A 25239-nucleotide genomic window follows, 5' to 3' on the forward strand; every position below is an offset into this window, starting at 1 on the left:
CATTCTTGTTTGACTACTGTGTGTTGTGATGAATAGAGTTCCAGGTCAAGGAAAGTTTCACCATCAAACGTTTAACACGTAGAACGTGAGTCCCTTCCCTTCTGCAACATGTAGACCTTAATGTCCTTGATAATTTAGTACTTATTTTAGCTAATATATTCTACCTAACATTTCCCCTCTCCCAAACTTTTAAAACAGCAATATCTCAAATTTGTAGAACCAAGGAGAATGCATTTATAGAAAGTCCACATATTTGGAAATAAATTATAAAAGTAAAATGCTGCTCAGAGATTAGCCTCCAACCAACAGCGGGTCAACTGTAAAGCCATTGCACATATGAAGAGCTTGCATTGCAGGTCTGTGTGATATGACGTGTATTACTAATTACCACAAGACTTTCTTGGGAAATGGGGCTAAAGGTATTTCTTATCTTTTGTGTCATTTCATTCTGATTCAGCTTCTTCTCTAGGAAAACAAGGGAAGAAAGGAATGGATGATCTTATGAAAGGTGAGCCTCATCCATCCGACTTCATGCTTTCTCACCAGGGAGGGACTTGGGTGCACAGTGAAAAGGGAGGGTCCATGATCATTAAAAGGGGCATGATTAGAAACCAGAAGGCGTCCGGTAAACAAGGTTTCTCCAATTTTTTTGCTGAAACAAAATGATTTTGTTTTGTTTAGTTTAGCTCCCACTTAAGTGAAGTCGGCTTTTGCTGGCAGTGCAAAGAAAAGACAGAGGAGGTTGGGAGATTGAAATGAGATTTTTTGTTGTTGTTAGAGATTTCATTTCCAAACATGGAACCTCAGACCGTGTGCTGCAACTAATGGCTATTTTGTCCAAGAAGAAAAAGTTCAGCCTGGTTTGAAGAGTTAGGACGTGTTCATTGAATTGACATAAATATTTTTGTAAAATATAGTGCAGCCCTCTTGCATGTAATTGCATTTTAAGAGCAAAAGGAGAATCGAACAGACGTCATAAGCAGTTGCTGAAATGTCCCACGGTAGAGTGTGAGCCTTTGCTGAGAAGCGAAAGTTATATTACGTGCTACCTTTTCATCTGTTCCATGTCTTTGCCAGCTGTAGAGACATGTCAGATGCCACTATTCCTCAAATTTTACTCTTTTTCAGTTGCTAACCTCTTGTTGACAGTAATCAGAACTTGATGGCGGGGCCTATGCAGGTGTTGGTTGATAGCTGGTGCTAGTGTGATACAGTATGTAACAGTTTTAGTGTTACATCCTGTAGGATGATACATCATCAGATAATATTTCAGATAATCCGTAGTCTTTCAGCAGAAACGTAATTGTTACTCATCTAATAATATTTCCAGATGGCACGGTGGGTGAGATGTGGGCTAAAAATAAAGGAAGACTAGGCTTAAAAAGTGAAGCCAGAGCAAAACGTGAGATGAAACCTACCAGAGATTGTGCAGAAGGGCAAAACTCTTTTCAAACCTAGGGTTGCATAAGATGTTATGGCATAATATTTGGATAAAATGGAAGGACGACTTGAAACGTTCCCCACATCAGATTTCTTTTTAAGGGGCAAGCATGGCAGTAAAAGTAAATAATGTTTTTCTTTATAACTTTCAGGATGGGGTACTCCATTTGCAGAAATTACATTCCTGCAGAGAGCATCTTATGATTAATATCTGAGTATTGCAATATACTATTTTATGGATTTCTACAAATTTTGATTTGCTTAAGAGCAAAGTTCAAAGGATTTGTTATGAAAACTCGTTTGTCTTTGTCAATTAACATTTGCTTGCACTAACTGGCATTGTTTTTCCACCAGAGTGTATCAAGATTTCTTTACTTATTGACCAACTAGCCACCTCTTTCTGAGGATTCACGATGTTCGCTGCAACAGAGGGCACGGACTTTTAAACTTTTAGACCTCTCAGCAATTATACTGCTTCCTTGATAACCAAGCAGATGGCACCTACAAGATACATTTTCCAAACCTGCAAGAAAATATTTAATAAACAAATATTCTATGACACTTACATCAGTGAAGGAATCTTTTTTCATGTTTTAGAGAATGAAAAAGTAAGGAAAGATGCCCTATAATCTTTACAATCTCTATAAGCAATGTTTATGTTAAATTCTCATAATACACCTCTAAATGTTATGCTACATGCCATTTTGTTTCTTACCAAATGGCAGAATTTTTATTGTAATACTTGCTAAACAGATTCTATTTCCTATGGTTTTGTTTTCCCAACTGAATGAAACAGAACAACCAGAGCTATAAGACATTGACTTTTGACAACTTTTCATAAAAACAAAGTAACTCCAATCTTTATCTTTGCTATGAGAAATTAAGAATTATAAATATTTAGTTTGACAGTTTCTTCATTCAGCTATTTTTGTCTTTCAAGCAAACCTACAGCATGACCTGCTGAACACACATAAATGTGTTGCTTTTTTCTTCTATTTAGAAATGATAATGGATTTAGGTAAGTTTTCTAATGTAAAGATCTGTATATATACATATATATATATATATATATATATATTTCACTTTTCACAAAGTGTCTCTTTGACGTGAGAATGAAGAATATTCCCATTTTAACAAGCATGTGAAAAAAGTCTTGAATGAGCTACAAAGTGACTAAATGGATTTATCCAAGTTTCAGAGCAAGTAAATAGAATAGTCAGGAAAATAAATTTGAGATCACTTATCTCACAGGTATTTCTACTCCATCAGGCTTTAACTTGTATTAATATGCTAGTGCTTTTCATCTAAGTTTGTGCCTATAAATTTAAAAAAAGTGGCTTTAGGCTTTTTTTGACTGGATCAGAAACCAATGCAGTTTACTGATAATAAATGCCTGTCCAAATATTGTCTTTGTTATTTGAAATATCCAAAACTATCTGTGGATCTATTGATCTATCATCTGTCTCTGTCTATCAGTGTATTTATGTATCTGTTTTTTTTAAGGCATAGGATTTAGGAAGTAATGGGTCTTGGAGGGGAGGATAAGCAATGATCCAACATGTTCTTTCTGGAGTGATGAGGGGCCCTCCATCACCTCATTACCAGATGAATTACCAAGGTGAGAAGGGTGTACCTCTCATATTTAGCCTAATTTAAGATCTCCCACTATGGAAAGCCTAAGCTGTAAGTTTATACCTTAATTTTTTTATTACAAAATCTTTCAGGGCTTTTACTTAAGTCTGCACTGCTTGTTAACTTAGCCATAATTTCTCTGGATGCTAGGGGGAGTTCTTGAAGCATAAGATAAAATGAAGTAGTATTGGATAAGCCTAATTTTGCCAAAGAGTTCCACATTCTCTCTTCTTCTTTTTTTTTTTTTTTTTGGATATGTATATTCTAAAACTTTCTTCTTTAAGCACAAGCTATGTTGTTACTCTTCTTTTGTACTCTGCACCCAGTATCTTATAAAATCTTTACAAAATACTTTCCAAATTATCTATCACCTTCACAAATTGAGAGATTATAAAGTGGAACCCCAGAGGGTTGCTTAATTTGCCTGAGGTCACACAGCTATTAAGTTGGCAAACCTGGATACGGAAACCAGGTCCACATTTCCCCCAGGTTAATGTAGGTTACCTTGCTAATGTGGCCCTAGGCAGAAGGCTTTGGTAAACTGCTTCAGACAAACCAAATAGGTAAACTTTTTTGTAGGATCCTTTCTTAAGACTATACTGTTTTGCTGTCCTTTTTTTTTTTTTTTTTTTTTTGCCTTATCCTAACCAGTACATCATTTAAGAAAAATGTGCTTCCTGGTCACCATGGAAACTTCTATAACAGCAAGTGATGGTGATAATGACACTATTAACCCTTAAATGGACAGCAGAGTGATTGCTTCATACATTTTGTGTGTTAGCACATTAAGTGATGCTTCTTATTTATATTTTTAATTTATTTCTGGTTTTGTTTTGTTTTTTTCCCTTCAAAATCTTCATTTGCTAGGTAATTATCTTTAAAAAACTCAAAATTTTCCAATAGTTGCCAATCTTGCATTATACATGCTTATCTCTCTACTTGACACCAATTTCAGAACAATCCTGGATGAAGGCTGCATTCGAAAAATCTTTTTTTTTTTCTTTTCAGTTTTGACCTGAAAAAAATGTAACAAACATTGCTGTCTTAGCTATTTCTTTCACATTTGCTTCCAAGAACTTGAGATCTACATTTTCCAAAGTGCCGGTATTCATCTTCCATCGCTATATATAGAGAAAGAGGTCAATTGAATCTAGCATCTTGGTTTCAGGTTATGCGTGTATCTATTGATAATTAGTGTCAAGAGAGATGTTCTAGAATTTCAATTTCAGCAATTATGTTTTCCTCTTGAAATTTCCATGACAATTAGTATTACTAGAAAGTGATTTTTCCTTAAATTATCTTCTGAAAGAACTTCTATGTTTAACTTTTCCAAGAGGAAATATATACACAGAGAAACGAGATCTTAGATCAGTTAACAATTAATTAATAAGTAACTTCACTCCAGAATGTATAAATATGCAGGGCAATGTACTTAGTCAAAACGGAATTCTTAGTTTTTCAAAAATGAGAAAGAACAAAATAAGGAAAGAAGGAAAGAAAAAGAAAAAAAGAAAGAAAGAAAGAGGGGGGGGGAGAAAGAAAGAAAGAAAGAAAGAAAGAAAGAAAGAAAGAAAGAAAGAAAGAAAGTAAGAAAGAAAGAAAGAAAGAAAGAAAGAAAGAAAGAAAGAAAGAAAGAAAGAAAGAAAGAAAAAAGAAAAAGGGAAAGAAAAAGAGACAAAATAGAGAAAGATTTTTGAACATCATTAGAAGCAGAATATTGTAGTCTAGGAGTTTTATGGCTGGTAACATTAGTGCCCCTCGTTGGATATTTCAGAATTTCATTCCAGGTGTGAATAACCTCAGAACGGGAGACTTTCTGCAAAGTGCATTAGCTCTAAATTACTAATAAAAAACAGATTGCATTCAGGGGCACAGTTAATATGGGAATTGAAATTCCAAGACCGCACATTATTGTTCACTCAGGGATATTGCATTAGGTAACAGTAAAGAAAAAAAGGAACAGTGGAAAGGCCAGTAGTCTTAACATCTAACACCAGAGCATGTTCTAAGTGTGAACCCTAATACCCAGAGGGACTGGAGTCTGTATGTCCGCCTGCTTGATCTGATCCTAAAATGTAAGAAATGAAAGGCAGTTGACAGAAGCAAGCGATTTCATGTCTGTTTTTGTTTTTGTTTTATTTCCCACTGCTCTTCAGGTGTTCCATGTAAGGTATACAAAGGCATTTGTATTTCCGCCCTAAAACAAAACAAAACAAAGCAAAGCAAATATGATGGCTTGTCATCTCTTCCTCTTTATGATGTGATGCTTTTCCTACTAAGCCCTCTGTGTTGTGAACATACTGAGGCAGAGGAAAAGCGATGCAGTAGTTTGACTGGGTGTGGATTTAGAAAATTTTTATGAAACTAGAAAAAGCTTTCTCCTTAGAACAACCAGCACCTACGCGAGTATCTCCTTTCTTCCAGCCTCATCTAGCCCTTATTTATAACCATTTCTAATACTACGTTTTTTGAGCTTTTCACTAGAAAAAAATTATTTGAACTATGTAAAATACCAACATGTTCATCAGACATATGCTTTTCCTACTGTGTTTTAAGCTTTTTTAAAAGTAAAGAAATTTTGTTGGCTTAGAATTACACAGAATTGGTGAAATAGAAGGAATATTGAGATCCATAGATGTCCCAAGTGTAACCAACCACCTCTGAAAGAGCCAATTAAAAAATCATGGTGCATAGAGGTGTGATGGGAGATAAGTCCCAGATGGAGAGATTGCAGGACTTGGTTAGTTCAGCCGAGTGAAACTAAAAACTGAAGATAAAAGTTTAATTGCTCCCAGCGAAGGGGGCTTTTAGAGTCAATGTACTGACCATTTGAGGGAAGAGAACATTTTTAATAAAAAGATCACAATTCTGCTCTGGGATATAAAACCAAGCAAACAAAATACAAAACAAACAAACAAACAAAAATCACTATTCCTCACTCTTCAAGAAAGCATTACAAATAATAGCAATTTAGTGGATACAGTACAGTTTTGAGTTTGGTTTCAAGATCGGTACAACACAAAGACAATGCCACCTCCAGGAAGCTCTCCGTTGCTGGACTATGTGTCCAGTCAGACTGAGCACAAACAGCCAGTCTGGTAGCAGCGCACACACCAGATCTGGTGTTCAACCTCCTCTTAGTTTTGTCCTCATGATTGTTTAGAATAAAGATTCTCAGAGTTTGGGACAAGAAAACTTTGCATGTTGTTTCAAGATTTTTATTTACTTTATTTTAATTTTTATTGGAGTCTAGTTGATTTACAATGTTGTGTTAGTGTCAGGTGTACAGCAAAGTGAATCAGTTCTGCATATACATGTATCCACTCTTTTTTAGATTCTTTTCCCATATTGGTCATTACAGAGTATTGAGTAGAGTGCCTTGTGCTATACAGTAAGTCCTTAGTAGTCAGCTATTTTATATAGAGTAGTGTGTATATGTCAATCTCAGTCTCCCAATTTATCCCACCACCCTTTATCCTCTGGTAACCATAAGTTTGTTTTCTATATTTGTAACTCTATTTTTGTTTCATAGAGAAGATCATTTGTACCCTTTTTTTTTTTAGATTCCACATGTAATCAAGTCAGAGAGAAAGATATATATCATATGATATCACTTATAGGTGCAGTTTCAAGATTTTAGCATCTTTTAAAAACAATTTTGAAATAAAAATTATCCCAATCTCCACTGTAGGTATTTAAACACTATTGTTTTACTGGTCTCAAGTATTGTGAATAGTTGTGAGCTATGTAACAAATAGTTGAATAAGTAAATTCAAGTGTGTTACAGGTTGTTTTCAATATAATATATTTCACACAGTTCATCTTTGTGAGCATCAGGGTGGCAGGACTCTGGGTACAATCATAAGAATATATTGTCACTGCAAATCATCCCTCAGATTCAGTCTCCCAACATTTTAGAAGCATCAGTATCCCAGTAGTGATGTATTAAGAACTATAGATCATTAGACCCTGAAAAATATATCACCCTAGGTCAGAAAACAGGGATGTAAGTTTCCAGGAGTGGACACAATATTAAAACAAAATAAAACAAAAGCCAACTTGGCATTAAACAGCTACTAGATTCTGATATTCTGTATTTGCTTATGACAAATGAACAGGGATCATTTGAAAGCCCTAAGTCGTCATTATTTTGGAGTCAAGTCTCTCTGATGAAGATTTTATAAAGAGAAGGAGGTTTTCCTTCTAACCTCCCACAGGAAGAGAGAAAAAGAAAGATGAAATTCTTAAACCAAATCTAGGGCACAGTCTAAGATCCAAGGCCATGTGACAGTAAACAGCAAAACAAAGGCCAACCGCAAAGACAAGAATTGTCGCTAAAGGACTCAAACTTCAGAGTTTAGAATCAGCCATGATACACAACTCAGGATTATGCTTTCATCAGCTCAAAATAGCAGAGAGAGAGAGTCCCAGGGAGCATGGATAAAGATAAGAATTTAAGAAATCAAGCAAACCAGGAAGCACCAGGAAAAAAAAAAAATTTTTAAATTCATGTGGCTTGGACTAATGTCCTCTTTTTCTCTCTGGCATAAACAAACAAACAAACGATAAAACCCCATGGGCCTGAGAACGGCTGCGAAATGTAACAGAGAGGAGTCACCAGCAGACCTTCCTGCTCAGTCTCAGAGGATGGACAGGATGCTAGTTTGTAGGAAAGTCTGCAGATCCCATCAGGTTTAGCACATCTACCAAAATGTCTGATTAGGTTTCCTCAACAAAATGAGAAACGGAACCAAGGCCTGTGTGCTAAATAAACTGTCGAATAAGAACACTATGATTTTAAAAATATATGAAAGGAGTTCTGAGCTTTGTATTCATTAGATTTAAACACATAATCCTTCAGTCACAAGAGAACTTGAATGTCACCTTACCTATGTTTATGAGTTTACATGGTGTTTCCAAGAACTTGACTGATGAATCAAAAATAAGGCCAGGCATCAAACTGTTTAATACCTTATCTCAGTTGCTCCCAACAATTAGTTCTCCAATCATCTCAGGGTCTTCGTTAGACACTCTGTGTCCTCATATCTGTAATCCCGCTGTAGTCATTGCTTGCATGGGTTAATATTTGTAAAGTTCTGAGAATATTGCCTTGGTAGTTTGTGAGCATTATGTAAATGTTTTTAAATAAATAAAATCCCCTTCTTCCCGTTCATTTTAGAAGTCATGGTCCACAGATTTGACAACATCTTTTTCAATTCCCTGAACTCATTTTCTCAAGCTTTATTTATTCATTTGTTTGTTTGTTTATACACTTGAAAAAAAAATCTAGAGATTGGAAAGAAAAAAAGAAGTCATTGCCATTTCTCTATCTAAACTAGGCTTATGTGCATCCCTGGGAAAAACACAGGACCAGGTAGACAGCGGTCCATGTATTGATAGAATTGTGATCAACGAAACAGGTGAAACCTCCAACCCCCTGGGACATTCAAGCCTTTGTCTCACAAAGGTGGGAGTGAGTACTTACAATGGTCTCAGTCCTCATACCTCTGCCCTAACCTCCCTTTAATCTCAAACAGACTGCTTTGTCTTCTATTGATACATCAGCATTTTTCCACTTTCTGCTAACAAAACAAATGCTTTGGTCAACACTATATTCTAATTCAGCATTAAATGCTAACTTTCTCTCCCTTTCAGTGACAAACTTTTAGAAAGAATTTTCTACACTTAATGTCCTTATTTCCTCAGCTATCTTACCTGACTGTATAGTTTTTCTTACCACGAACCTGACTCTGTTAACCATTAGTTTTCACTCTGATTTCCCTTGACTTCTGTGCTTGTGCTACAGGGTGCATTTTCCTCTTTCTCCTCAGAGGCCCCTTCCCAGTCTCTATTTTCTGGATGGTTTTGAAGGACTGAATTGTTTGCCCCCTAAATTCATGTGTTAAATTCCTAACTTCCTGTGTGACCATACTTGGAGATAGGAGGTTAAATGAGGTGAGGAGGGAAAGGCCCTAATCCAACAAGACTGTTGTTCTTTTAGAGAGAGAGAGAAAGAAAGAGAGAGAGAGAGAACCTTGGTCTTGGACTTCCAAACCTCCAGCACTGTGAGAAAGTATATTTTTGTTAAGTCTCCCAGTCTGGGGTGTTTTGTTATGACAACCCTGGCAGATAAATGTAATCATCTTGTGCTTTCTACTTCTTAAATATTACATTTCCCAATCTTCTCAGTTTCCACCTTTTTCGATAGGTAGTGGCATCCACTCTCAAAACTTAAACCATCATTTCTATGTAGACTGCTTGCAAATGGGTATCCTCATCCCAATATTATTCTTAGTCCTTACTTTCCACCAACATACTCATCATCTTCACCCACGGGTCTTGCAAGTCCCTCAAATTAGACACGTCGAAAATATAATTCATCATCTCAACTCCTTTAGCCCATTCCTCAGATTACGGTGCTCCCCGTTTCTGACTGTGATAACTTGTAACTGGACAAGCAAGACACCTGCAGAGCAATCCTCTTCTCACCGCCTCCCCGTGCTCCTGCCCTGTGACTGACAGTCATCAAGCATCAAGTCCTTCAGATTCTGCTGAACATCTTTTTCAAATCTGATCGCCTCTCACAGTTCATACTGTGAATATCCAGCCCTCTTGGCCACTGTTTTCTCTCATCGTGGCAACAGCAACAAATTCCCACCCTGTCTCACTTTCTCCATCGCTCTCCTCTTTTCCATTCCCCACTGGTAAGTAAAAATTGATAATGTTTAATTCCAGCTTCACATACTTTGAACTCTTTCCAATATCTTCAAGTTTAACTGCCTTAAAGGACCCTGTATGACATACCTCTCTTCCTGCCAACCTTCCTTTTGTAATTCATATCCCATCAATTCCGAATTTCCTTCCATTCGTAATATTTAAAGAAGGGATTCTCTTGAAATTTAAAAAGAGTAATTTTTTTTAAAAGAGTAATTTTAAACAATCAGAAAGTTTTTCTGGGTAATGTTTTATCAGCTTAGGTGATGGATATTTGAAATATAAAGATGCTTATGAAATATGGATTTTCACATCAACCCAGGTACCAGAGATAGGGTGACATGAAATAATGATGAAGGCACACACTAGTTTGTGTATTAGTCATGTTTTCTTGATCTCAAGCAACAGAAATTGACTCTTGCTATTTGGGGGGGGGTACTGTAGTAGCTTACAGAATTAAAATAAGAATGTAGCAGTGAAGTCAGAGCTAAGTAAGAAAGCAAGATAACACTAGAAAATCAGATACAGGAGTTTGTAAACTTTGCCGTGAGAACTCTGCCTTTGGTGAAGTTGAACTTCAGTGACACCAGGCTTTGAGTCCCTCCATCCCGAATTTCAGGTAACTGGGCATGGGAATCTGATTGTCATCACTAGAATGAAGTATCTGCCCCTGGATCAAATAGCTAAGTCCACTCAGCATGCCACAGAGCAGAGGACACAGAAACTGGTACCATTCATATCTGTTTGTAACCAAGTCATTTCCAGAGAATGAGAACTCACTTTAATTTATAAATTAAATACTGATTGGGTCTATTACACTCGTCAGTATTTGGTATGAGTTTTTGTTTAAAGCAAGTGCTGTAAAGATCTTGTGCACTTTGGGGTTGAATGAATAATTGACCTTTTTAGAGTATACTTTAGCAAGTGATGTTGGAAGGGTATTATATAAAAAGAGTTTAATTAATTATTCTAATTACCAACCATGAAAGGAGGAAAGTGTAAAAGCTTTCTTTTGCAGCACAACAGGATTCTTCTTTGCTGATTCAAGATGATTTATAACATAGCCTGAACAGACAAGAGGAGCCCAATTTTTCTATATTTAGAATTGCATTACGGTGAGCACCTAAAAACTTTATGCTCTTAAGGGGTATTTGAACAGAGTCTGTAGATTGTTTTGTCTTTCTAGACATGGATTTTGGCCTCAGGCATGCCCACCTGCTGGGACAGCAGCCACCAGCCTGCCTTAGAAAATGCAAGACTGCTGAGCAGGGCTATTGTAGCTCCTTGTCTGCACATCCAACCTCCTAGTCCCCTCTGCTTCTCCAAGCCCTCTTACCTGGAAGCTGCATGGGAGACTTTTATTATTGAAGGGGCTCTGAAATATGAAACATCTGGTCATGTCTAATGTCTTAAAGATGCACACATGCTCACTTTTTATTTAATGCTCTCCTGGTAATTTGAGCAGATGCTTACTGCAATGCAACATGAGTCATCTGAAAAGTACGTATCTCAGTACAGCTCAAAAATATCAGAGGAAATTTACATAACTTCTTTTTAAACTACACTAAAAATATACATACAAGTGATTATAGGAAGCAAGGAGATTTCTCCTAAAATCAAATGATTGGTAAAGGCTTAATTGCATGTGCCTGATGTCTTCCATGCCAGGATTTGTTGCTTTTTAACTGAAATAAGGGAAAGTTATTTGAACTATGCAAAGGTAGTGTCCTCAAATCTAATCAGTTTTGCAGTGTGACAAAATAATCTCTTGCATTGCCAATTTACCAAGGTGTTTCAGTCATTTGGGAATGATGCAAATTGCTTAATTTACAATCATTTAAAGTGCATTGGAAGGAATTGTGATTAAAGGACTTAAAATACTTTAAAAACGTGCATACTGAAAACAATATATTAAATTAATAGGAAAATATTCTTTTAATTTATCTGCTTTATTTTTTTAATGAGCTCAGAACCGATAACAGTACATTTTATTGTCTTTACAAAGCTGCCTACAATCATCACTGTCTGACGTGCAATTTTTGTGTGTTCATATGTCATGTTTTCTAATAGGAGCCTAACAGCTGGATTTTGGCATTGCCTTTTCCCTTGTTTAAAATACTGCCATTATTAAATATTTCTTACTGCTTCTGGCTTTCGGAATCAAGAGTATAAAAGCTGATTGTTTTAAAAGAAAAATCAGAAACAAAATCATTTTCATAAACTTTGATTTTTTCCCAATTGCTCTATATCTATGTCCTCGTTCATGTAATATCTGAATAATGCAAGCTTTAAAAGAAATCCTCATGTCATCCTAATTAAAGAATGTATAATTTAGGATTAGATGTGGCTATAAGCAATGAAAAAATTAACACCAGTTTAAACGAGATAGACGTTTTCTTCTTTATCATACTGCACTTAGAGATGGTCCCCCAGAGGTGCTGAGGCACTGTACAGCAGCAGAGATGCCTTCTCTAGCCTGCCACTGTGTTAGACAAAACTTCCATTCCCAAGGTCATCTCATGGTTGGAGTTTAATCCTAAAATCCCACACATAAAGTTTCAGAAAATGTAAGCACACTTGGGAAAACAAGAGATTGTCAGAAAATGTAAAATATCAACTAAAAATAATTGTATACTGAGACTGAAAACATATGCAGGTTTTAGGATCAGTAGATACAGAAAAAACATACATTGGTATCATTCAGGGTAGTCTAGATTAAGTTGTAGTAATTGACAATCTTAGAACCAAACCTTGAGAGGATCATAGTGACTCACCAGTATTCTAGCTGCCAGAGAGAGATTAAAAAGTAAAAGTGAATGTATTTATTTAAATCTACATGTAGATATTTAGCATCATATTTTTCTTACACTGAAGCTACATTTTTCCCTTTATTACAAATGGAAAGCATACCTGTTTTTCTGTTCTTTGCACACAGAAGGGGTATAAGACTATTGACTAAATTGTTCTATAAAGGTTATAGAAAGCAAAACCTAGTGGACTTGAATTATAATAGAAACAAGTTGATGAAGGGATAAAATATTTGAAAGGAAGGGCTACTTACATTCTTTCTTCAAAATAAAGTAACAGAGAGTTCACCTTAAATAAGTACTTTTCATTGAATATAAAGACTCCATTTTTGTTCAGAGTAAGTGTGAAAAAATGTGAAAAATTGGGGCACAGAGGATAAATTTTAATGGGTTATTTTGTTTGCATGGCCAGACGCCCAGTCACATTATACTATCACCTAGAAAACTAGATGCTTTTTCTTTCAATGATTACGTACCCAAATACACTTCCAAAAAATATGAAGCCTTCTTTAGGTAAATCACTATTTTGCAAGTTGCTCATTTAAAGAAAAAATATGGTCCTCAGATTAAAACAAACCTATTGTGGTTTGTGAATTGATCATTTTGATTCAAAATTCAATCTGAAGATAGCTGTGAGATAATCACACATTGTTTCCCTGAAATATTTCAGATGAAATTTTCCTTTATGCACCTATTTTCTATAATTTTATATTTCATTATGATTATAAAACATACCCAATATTTTACTTAATATAAAGCATAATTGGAAAACATCCAAATAGTTCGATCAATAAAGACCTCAAACTAATTATTCCGGTTATAAAATAAAACCAGTCTTAAGTACAGAATTTGCTAACTTCATTGTCAATTTAGGTAAAAAAATCTTACCTCCTCCTTCATATCTGCTCAGCTATGTGAATAGGTGAACCTGCAATTTTGTGGTTACAACAAGACCAAACAGGGAAAGTTGTTTACAATACTGTCAATCCACATATAAATATATCTAATAAGATCAGATGCTAATGAATCAGTAATAATATTTTATAAAATGTATTGTACATCCAAGGTTAACTATTGGATATACGAAAATGAGTAATACATGCTTATAAAGTGGTCCCAGGCTAATAAATTCGAGATCTTTTAAAATATTTATTTATTTGTTGGCTGCTTTGGGTCCTCGTTGATGCACACAGGCTTTCTCTAGCTGTGGTGAGCAGGGGCTACTCTTTGTTGCGGTGCGCGGGCTTCTCGTTGCAGTGGCTTCTCTGGTTGCAGAGCTCAGGCTCTAGGCACAGGGGCTTCAGTACTTGTGGCTCGCAGGCTCAGTAGTTGTGGCTCATGGGCTCTAGAGCACAGGCCTGGTAGTTGTGGCACATGGGCTTAGTTGCTCCACGGCATGTGCAACCCTCCCAGCCCAGGCATTGAACCCGTGTCCCCTGCATTGGCAGGCAGATTCTTAACCACTTTGCCACCAGGGAAGCCTTCAAGATGTTTTTAAATATGTGCCGCTGATAGTGTTGATAGTCTGAGGACCATATTTTGAACCCTGTTTATACAGGCACCAAAGAAAATCATAGGAAATGATGTTGAAAAGGAGAAAAAAAATAGCAACAGATAGATACATGAAGAGGCAAAGGTGAAACAACAGAAGTAAAATTAGTAGATCTTGAAGGGAATCAACAGATAGAGGGAAAATTTTTGAAATATAGGCAAACTTTCTAATAAAAAGGAAAGTGTAATAGAAGTTTTTTAAAGTATACATTTTAAATTGATTTTTTTGAACTATCATCAGACTACAAGTGAAAAGTATACCACAGATATAATTATTTAGCCAATCAGATGTACTTTAAAGTGTAAACGTTTGCTTTTCATTTCTTCATAACTCTTTAGGCACCTAGTTAGGAATGATAAAACATCTAAATTTCAGGCAAACCAAGCTGCCTCAGACAGAGTGGCCAACAATGGAGTGATATTTCCCTCCCAGATCTGCAAAGTAGCTGTGAAACAAGAACTTTATATTCTGCCAAGTTTGTCAAGGGTAGAGGCACAGGCTAACATTGTCCAATATGAACAAACTTGGCAACAAGAAAAAGAAACAGTTCTTGTCAGTGAAATCTGGTCAAAGAAAAGTTAACTAAAAACAACACAGGAATTGAGAAACAGTGATAAAATACATGGCATTCAGCAGGAACCAATTTAAGCATAAAAGTAATACTAAGTAACCATGGGAACTATCATTGTTTAATTGAATAACAATATTACAGACCTGGAGAACTGAGACCTAATATAATGAAGAGTTTTGAAATGTAGGGATGAAGTGGGAGTATATCAATGTTGACGGTTTCCTTGATGGAAAGCCTGATACTGAGATATGAGGATAAATAACACGACAGCAATCCTAAACTGTTAATGTCTTTAAAAAATTATTTTCTTAACATTAGAAACGATAATTCATGTGAGAAATCTTATTATATGTTCAGTAATTTTTACACTTTGTTTTTATCTTTGTATCAATTTCAAGTAAAATAAAGGTAACAAATAACACTATTCATAATTTTAAAATATCATATATGACATGATAACATTTACAATGTAATCTTAAGTATCTTCTGTCAACTTTGTCCATCTTTATATATTGCTATAAATTTATACAAATATTTTTAGAATCATGTGTAGTTAATCTTAATCTCTATAATTCTGATGGAGAGATTGGAAAGTTTTTTCTTTCTGTCTCCTACAGTGTTTCACATTACTTAAATTCCTGATGTTAAGTAGGTATGCTTTACTCAAAACATTATTTTTCTAGGAAATCTTCTAAATAAAATAATAACAAAAAATTCTTGTGGGAAAAACTTAATTGAACTGTGTTGATAAAAGAATTAAACATATCTGCTTCTGGGAAAAAAATTCCAGTGTAAATTATTTCGTTACATAAACCATTAGAAATATTTCCAGAGCACGTCATATCTGCAATTAAGCCATGTGGAACTCAACAGTATAACTATGCAAAGTTAAAAGTTTAACACTGTGTGTGTGCGAGTTCACATTGGCTATGACAGTGAGATTCTTTAAGAAGAAAGCTAAAAATATTTAAAAAGCAATTTTTTTGTATCTAAATAATATTATTTGGAGAAACCATATGAAGTCCAATGCTTTTAATAACTTTTCTTAATTAGCAGGGAGATACCACTGCTAATAATAATCTTGTAGGATACAAATATGCGTGTATATATATATAGTAAATATATGTATATATTTATAACATAAAAATAGAACTACTCTATTCAAGATATAGGAAAATACCTCCTTCACTTAATTTATTTCCTGTCCCTGGAGTGGGCCCTGAAGTACTTCTATGCACCTCTAAGTTTTGTGGGACACAATTGGAATTTCCCCAGGTCATGGAATGATCAATAAGGAGAAGAAGAGAGATCTTCAAGAAATAATCTCTGCTGTATTTACAAGTCATCAGGCTGAGTATGTATTCACTTGCCTATTTCAGGCTTATTTCACCTAATACATTTTAACTTAGAGAGTTATGTATTTTAAAAATTTCCATTCAGGCATTAGATTTTCGTGAACTGATATGAGCAACAAAACAGCTGATAAAGGATAAAAAAGCATATAGATATTGAGTAATTTGAAATATTTCAATGTCATATATATTTATATGTATGTATAAATAACACGTGTGTGGTATTTATACATACATACATATATACATTGTTTTAATTAGTGGAGGTTTCAATCAACAATTCTTTGTTGCACCTTTCCTAATAAGTATTAAATTGATGGATTCTGTAACTTTAATTCATTTTAATATCTTCTTTATATCATTTAGACGTAGGTAGACATAGGGATCATTCATGAAGATGATCCAATAGACAGATCATAGTTCTATATTGATTAACTACTTTTTTTTTTTTTTGGCCACACTGCACAGCTTGTGGAATCTGAGTTCCCCAATTAGGGATTGAACCTGAGCCTGCAGTAGTGAAATCTTTGAGTTCTAACCACTGGACCACCAGAGAACTCCCAACTAACTACTTTTTTAACTACAGAAAAATTATGTAACCTCACATTACAGAATACTTTGCAAAGTGGATAATGTTGCCAGCCAGAAAAAAAGTGCTGGGCAATTTAAGGAGTATACATATTATCAGAATTAACCTGAAATTTATATTTTTTTTCCCAGAAAGAAATTTATACCACGTCAAAAACATAAAAATATAAATCCATCATGAGTAAAAAAGCATGAAAATATCTAACTGTTAAACATGTGAGTGTTTTGTATTATTTCAGCAATAAACAAATTTGTAGGTTTCATAAATCTTCTCCAAGAAGATTTAATACCTGTACCATTCTTGTTTTTTATAAAAGCAGGTAAACATCTATCAGTGAAGCCTAAATATCATCCCTTCAATTTTACTTTGAAACACACATTTTTCTACTGTAGGCAAATATTAAAGAACAGTAGTAGGTCGTGCGAAGATAAGGTTCTCAGAGAAAACAATAACTTAATAAAAGGAGGAATATAAATAATATAAAGTAGAGTTGGGTACAGACTATTACATCTCTTTATGAGCATGTGGTTGGCCATAGAAGATGATCTGAAAATCACACAGCTGAGATTACACCACATGGAGACTGTATTAATTTGCTGGGGCTGTCTTAACAAAGGATCACAAACGGAGTAGCTTAAACAACAAAAATTTGTTGTTCTCAGTTCTGTAGGCTAGAAGTCCAAGACCAAAATACTGGAAGGGTTCTTTCCTCCTGAGGACCGGGGAGGGGAACGTGTTCAATGCTTCTCTCTTTGCTTCTGGTAGTTTGCTCGCATCTTTGTTTTCCTGGCCTTGTGGAGGCATCATCCCAATATCTGACTTTGTGTTCACTTGGCAACCTTTTCATGTGCGTGTCTGTGTCCAAATGTCCCTTGTTTTATGAGGACACTAGTCATATTGGATTAGGGGCCCATCCTATTTCTCTATGACCTCACTTTAACGAATTACAGTGCAATGACCCTGATTCCAAATAAGGTCACATTGTGAGGTACTGGAGGTTAGTACTTCAATATATGAATTAGGGTGGGGGGAGGGGAATAATTCAACCCATAACGGAAATCTTCTGTGTTAAATTGAAAAGCTTTAAGTTCGGAGGCACAACTAGAAAGCTGATTCCTGGGCTCCAGACAGTAATCCTGGCTCATAGGTCAATCCCAGGATAGTTAAACGATTTTTGAAGGCAGAGGCTGGAGCAACAATACCCGTGGCACGTATGTAAGCATCGGCAGGAGACACAAGCCTGAAACAAATAATGGTGGTAGCAGCAGATTCCAAATATCGGGCAATAGTTAATCATGGTGATGCATAACGTAACTAGGGAAATGAGAATTTCCATGGAAAGGCAGGAAGCATTTAGCAAAGCTCCCTTTGCCACAAAGCCCGTAGATAAAGATGCTGGGATGATTGGTAAATACACCTGCAGGCCACTATAGCTGGAAGAATAAGAAGAGATCAGAACCTGCAAGTAAGGAGAGATAATAGGGGTCAGTTCTGGGGACACTGAGTCGGTATGTGAAAGCACAGGTTTTTATTTGTGCATCGAGATACATTCACATCAAGACACGTGCAAGTCTAGCTGACCACATGCTGTCCTGAGCCACTCAAATGCTGATGAGACGAGATGAGATGGGGTGGGGCTGGCTCAGGGAAGCTTCCTTTTCTTTCTGACCTTCCTTCCCCTCTAATTGACCTCCTTGTGCCAATCAAGAATGATGACACAGGCACTATTCTGTTGCACCTCTCCAGAACCAAGCCTTAGAAACCCACTAGGGGGAATGGAAGACCAACATCCCCTCATTCGAGGACACTGGTAGTATTGACCAGGGGACTTGATGGTTCATTAAGGCCTGACATTGGATGTGGCTTACTCTTTGGAGGTGTTCACAGTCCAATCAGAAGAGATGGTCAAATCATCTCCCTTAGGACTCTAAAGGTCCTGAGTCCTGAACAGCTATTGCCTAGCATTTCAAGAACACAACCCGGGGCAGTATACACCTGGCGCTAACCTTACCTGGTAACTTGGATACAAAAACTTAGGGCATGTTTCCTCTCTTTTCTCTTCTTCATAAACCTGTGACTCCAGTACTAGTATTTTATCACAGGAGGAAAGAAGAATGTAGCTGCTCATTTGATAACCAAAAGTATATATTATTTGGCTGTAATAAAATTTGACCAACTCTTTTAGCCCATCGGTTTGCATCCTCGAATAGAAACGGTGGTAATCTGGGAAGCCAGACCTACTTTGGAAGCAGTGATTGTAACCAGAGCTCTAGTGGGTGGGGAGTGGCACTTTGATGTACCAACGAAGAGAGTTTATTTGCACCAATAAAAACATTGACATTGCTTGCAGGACACTGTGACTAATCAGTATTGATGTTGCTCGTGTGAAATAATACTATTACCCAGTATTAAGGCATTCTTCGCATTCCACAGCCCTTATCTAAACTGCACACATGAAACACCACACCCTGGATGAACAGGTAGGGGTGCAGTACCACAGCTTATGTTTATCAGAGGCAAGGCATTCATGAGTGGACGGCTTTTGTATTAGAGACAGCTCATGTGATGAGATTGTACAAAGAAAACAAAAATACTGAGGGTGTCTTAATAGCTCACCCATTTTACCAGGAATTGTAGTAAAGTATATGATATATTCCCAAGTTCAGAGCCCCTTCATTGGCTCCTTTTCTTGAAGATCACTCCTCTGTACTGCTTGCTATGCTTCCACGAGTCTGGAACCTAGTGGATGGGCACCAGTAGGTCTGACAAGTAGGTCATACAGAAGAGAGCAAACGTGTTTGCCTCTCATGGCAGGTGCCACAAATTGAGCTCTAGGGATGGGTGGAAAATTGAGTTCCACCCTCAACTGTAATTACTGGTTATACGAATCATGTAGATGCACTTCCTGAGGGGTGGGTCTGCAGCTGCTCCTAGGAATAATCTTACAAGTACCTAAAACCTATTTTAGGATCGAGGGAGAAACAACAAAGAAACAGGAGTAGTTTAACAGACAATTGCCATTTCAGAGTTGATGAAAATCATGCAATGTAGGGGCCATATTAGGAAAGCGGGGCTAACCGTATGGCAGGTGACATGCGGTCCCAAGAAAACGGGGCCAGGAGAAACTAGTGCTCCAAAACCACAGAGCCTTAGGTTCTGCTGTAGTTGAGAGGAATAATTATGTGCTGCTGGGGGAGGGGAATGTCTTACCTAACCTCTTGGACAACTCTCGCAATGCACATCATTCATCAAAACACGTGTATGAGGAAGCGGGTCAAGTGATTGACCAGTTCTCGGAAATGTAGCCTTGGTTTTCCTCTATTTGGGGAACATGAGAGCTTACCTATTAAAAAAGTTTCTTGTTTTTTTATTTGTTTGTTTTGTTAAAACAGACTGTTACTTATTACTTAGTAGACGTTGCCATCACTTGGAAGTCATGGCTATGTATTTTGGGTCATCAAAATTTTAGTGCTCTGGAAAGAGAAATGTCTTCCCTCTGTTCCACTCAAAGGATTGTATCATGAATAAGCTAATATCTTTCATGGCCCCTCGTGTTCATGGAAAGGTTTTTATTCAGTTAAAAGGGTTTGGGGCTTTGTAATTCAGCTAGAAATCTGATACTCAAAACTTCAAAGTTGGTTTTGGATGACTGTTGGTACACGCTGGTCCAAGGGTGTCATTTCTGCTAACTCACTTAAGAGTGAACATGGGCTATCTATATTGATATTTTTGATGCTAAAAGCCTCAAGGTGATGCAACCATGATATCTAGAAAAAGAAATTGATCTTTCAGTTTTTCTAAAGTATTTTTTTCCAATTATGTTTCTAGGATTCTTCTGAGGTGCCTTTGGAACCCTGGCCAAGGGCCCTTATGCAATGAAGCTCTGTGACCCATTCTTTAATACAGTACTTCAACAAGGAATGAATAAACACACTTAGACACACGTTCACCCACAACCTTGAAGACCATTACTCTCTCATCTCTAAATTTTACCACTTTATTAAACCAGACCATTTGACAGCTACATAGCTAGAGCACATTATGTCAGCCTTTACAGAGATGCTTCTAGCGAATGGCCTTTTGAACATTATACCATCCGTTTAAACCTAGGGATGTTATAAGAAATAGCATTGCAAAACTCATATTGTTTCTTTTATTGTGGCAGAAAATACATAACATAAAATTTACCCTTTGAGTCATTTTTAAGTGTACAGCTCAGTGGCATTAAGTACATCCACATTGCTGTGAAGCCATTGCCGCCATCCCTCTCCAGAACTTTTTCATCTTCCCCGACTGAAACTCTGTTCCCATTAAACATTAACTTTCCATTCTCCTCAGCTCCCAGTCGCTGGCAACCAGCATTCTACCTTCTGTCTCTATGAATTTGGCACTTTTAGGTACCTCATATAAGAGTAATCATACAGTACTTGAACTTTTGTGTCTGGCCTATTTCACTTAGCATAATGTCTTCAAGGGTCAACCATTTTATAGCATGTGTCAAAGTTATCTTCCTTTTTAAGGCTGAATTATATTCCATTGTACGTATATAACACAATTATCCATTTATATGTTGATGGACACTTGGGTTGCTTCCACCTTTTGGCTCTTGTGAATAATGCTGTGATGAGTCGCTGCCTATATTTCTTCTTGGTATATATCCAGCGGAATTGCTGGCTCCTACGGTAATTCGATATTTCATTTTTTGAGGAATTGCCGTACTATTTTCCACATCTGCTGCACCATTTTACGTTCCCGTTGATATTGTTTTTATGACAAATATTTTTGCAGACATTTGCTACAGTATATATATATATATACACATAACCACATCTACACTCATATCCATATCTTGGTTCTCTTTTTATGAAGAAAGGCCATGGGGAAAATTGCTTGCCCTAAAAGAAAACGAACAGCAATAGCTTTTCTTCTCCAGAACAACCTGTTGTCTTGCCCCATTGGATACTCTGAATCACATATGCATGTTGTCCTTTAACTCCGATCTGTAGGAAGCAGAGAGCCAAGGTTTCAGCCCACACCTAGTGAACCCACACCTAGCACTTAATGCCTAACTTTTTCCAGCTTCAACTTGCTTTCATAACTTCACCTTTTCTGGTCTGAATTTGCTCTATTTCCTCTTAATGATGAACCACGTGAATTTGTGTAAGCAGTTGGAACGTGGTAGGCTACACGTACACAAATGCACAATATTTAAATTGCTTGATTTAATTTTCATTTACTTGGAATAGTTTGGAGTTTGGAAAAAATCTGCATCTTGCCTTTTTCTGAGTAGAGTTAGAATTGTAATGGAGATGGACTTTGAAATAATTATACTTGTTGACACTGATGAAGGGCAATATATGAAAGGTCAAAATCTGGTAGAAAAAAAATCTAAGAGAAAAAAAATATAAGATCAACTCTACCTTTCTTCCAGTTGCTAAGGAGTGTATATATATTGTTTAAATGCCACATTGTTGAATTAGTTATTTTAATGAATTAAAAGAGAATCACTGGGACTTCCTAGGTGGTGTAGTGGTTAAGAATCTGCTTGCCAATGCAGGGGACACGGGTTCGAGCCCTGCTCTAGGAAGATCCCACATGCCGCGGAGTATCAAAGCCCATGCACCACAACTATTGATCCTGTGCTTTACAGCCCATGAGCCACAACTCTTGTGCCCATGTGCCGCAACTGCTGAAGCCCACACACCTAGAGCCCATGCTCCACAACAAGAGAAGCCACTGCAGTGATGACCCCATGCGCCACAGTGAAAAGTAGTCCCCACTCACGGCAACTAGAGAAAGCCCATGTGCAGCAAGGAGGACTCAGTGCAGCCAATAAATATATACATAAATTTATTAAAAAGAAAAGAGAGAACCATATTTCCTCGTCAATGCATAAGCTTCATGTTTTATGTTTTCAATGAAATTTATGTGAACGGGGAGGGACAGAAAGCATTTAAACGTGTTTCATTTTTTGAAGTGCTCCATTAAGCTTTAGGGTGGATTTCTATGGGTATTTTCGGGGAGCCTTCTCTTGGGAACTCCTGGGGACTCCTGTATATAATTATAGTCCAGCTTCCACAGAGCTCAATGTGGCTGCACGTGTGCACACATCTTCCTAACCCTCCTGAGTAAAGAAAGTGTGTGACCTTGATTCAAACGAGATTCTGGAAGGAGCTATGGTGATCTATAGAAGTTTCTATGAGCTCATGGATTTAGGGCTTAGTAGGACATGGACAAGGAATTCATGTCATCAATTATTGCAGAACACATGCAGTTCTGAATTGTTCTTCTCACCCAAATTAAATTATTATGACCTTTATATATCTTTGGGGAAACTAGCTCATATTGCACTTAAAGGTGCAAACCCCAGCTACTGTGTATGGTATTTGATTAGCAATTAGTATGAGAAATTTAATTTCAAATGCTAAGGACAATGAGGCATATATATATACACACATACACATTAGGTATAGTAATTTATATTCAAGACGTAGATTTAATATATTAACTTTATTACATATCTATATTTATATCTATAAATATAGATATTGAGTATGTACTATATGGAAGACACTCTCCTGGTGGTTTTGGTTTGGGTTAGCAATCACTTGACAAAGCTTGGATTATCAAGAAATTTGCACAACTAGAAATGGACCTGTGATTATGAATATATTTCCTGCGTTGTCAAGTCCGTTGGGCATGTCATCCCCGAGGCTTGCATTAGAGATAGAACAACCAGCAACCCCATCAATGGAGGAAGTTGGAAAACCACTGTCTGAAGAGAGAGATAGGTCAGGAATCAGGATAGTACCCCAAGAAGCCAGAAGATACAGGGACTGACTTTGATTGTAACATAACAATGAATTAGATATAGCTGAAGAAAAAGATTCACCAAGAAAAATACAAATATGGTCATATTTTTTTACCCAATGATTAATTACTCAAGCTGTTCATGCCTTTTTGAGTAGTGGGTTCTTATCTATTTCTTAATTAAAAAAATATTACCCAACCAACTTAAGAACTCTTCTTATTGCTAGTTAGGTGTTCTTCCTATATTCTGAATATGAGCAGCTTGCCAGTTTTATGTTCTAAAATACCTTCTTTCACTCAATGATTTGAGTTTTTACTTTTCAGATGGTGTCTCTCAATGACCAAAAGGTCTTAATTATAAAGTAGTGAGGCTGATCTACCTTTTTCCTTTAGACTAGTGTTTTATTGCTTCTGTCCTGTTCAACAAATCTCATCTGCCCTGATGTCAGGAACGTATTATCCCATATTTAGAACTACAACCCACTAGACTAGATTTTTTAATATAGTTCTAAGGGAAAAAACAATTCCTGTTTTATTTTTCAATACGGGTAACCAATTGTCCCACAGCAGTATACACTGAGAAGTTTGTTGTTTCACTCGACTACTTCGCAGTGCATATCTGCCATCCAGCAACATGCAGAGGCATATCTGGGTCTTTACTTTGTCCTATTGGTTCAATTGTCTATCTTCACGCTAATATCATATTCTCTTAATTATCATAGTATTCTAATAAATATTCATATTCAGTATAGAAAGTTCTTCCACTTTAATCTCCTTTAGGATTTTCTTTGAACTCCGTATGCATTTTAGAAGTAGCTTGTCACGGCTCATCAAGATACCAGTTGGAGTTTTATTTAATTTACATAATACATTAGGCAGAATTGATGTATTTACAAAATCACCTTCCTTCCATGAACAGGGCATATTCTGCCTCTTATTTAGGTTATCAGTAATTGTGACTAACACTTCTTTCTGAGTAGAAATATCACACAACTTTTATTAGGCTTATTCCTAGTCATTTGTAATTTTGTTGATGGTATAAATGGTATCGCTTCAAATGTTGCATTTACTAACTCTTAGTGTTGCCACATAGAAACAGATGTTCTTTTCAGATATTAATGAGTTTCTAAAATACTTGCTAAAACTACTTAATGATTCTCATAATTTCCTGTAGTTGCTTTGGGATTTTTTAGGTAGAAAATTATATTGTCCATGGATAAATATGGTTTTTATTATTTCTTTTTCAGTCCTCGTACTTTCTATTTCTCCTACTTTCCTTACTGCACTGACCAGGACAAAACTGGTATCACTGTGATAGTAGCTACACTTTTTATGTCAACTACCTCAAAAGGAACATTAAAAAGTACTATGTTAGTATTATTGCTTTTAGATACTTTTTTATGAGACTAGGAAGCTTCAGTTTTCCTCCAGCTTGTTAAAATATTCCATCAGGTATATCTGATTAATTTTTTTCATATATTATGATGACAATATGACTTTTCTCTTTTACTATAATGGTGAGAAAATTCAACTGATAGAATTTTTGAAAGTTAAACTACATTTGAATTGTTGAGAAAAAACAATATTGCCATGACGTGTTTTTCTAGTTATATATTTCTGGAATTCCTTTGTTGTATTTTTCTCTTAATTTTTAAAATTGTATTCATGAATGAGTTTGGCATTTACTTTTCTGTAAACTTGACATTCTTATTAAGTTAGAAATAATGGTTATTCTGACCTTTTAAAAATTAGAATTAATGCCTCATTTTTTG

Source organism: Hippopotamus amphibius, chromosome 14 (genome assembly GCF_030028045.1).
Source record: "Hippopotamus amphibius kiboko isolate mHipAmp2 chromosome 14, mHipAmp2.hap2, whole genome shotgun sequence".
Taxonomy (NCBI): Eukaryota; Metazoa; Chordata; class Mammalia; order Artiodactyla; family Hippopotamidae; genus Hippopotamus; species Hippopotamus amphibius.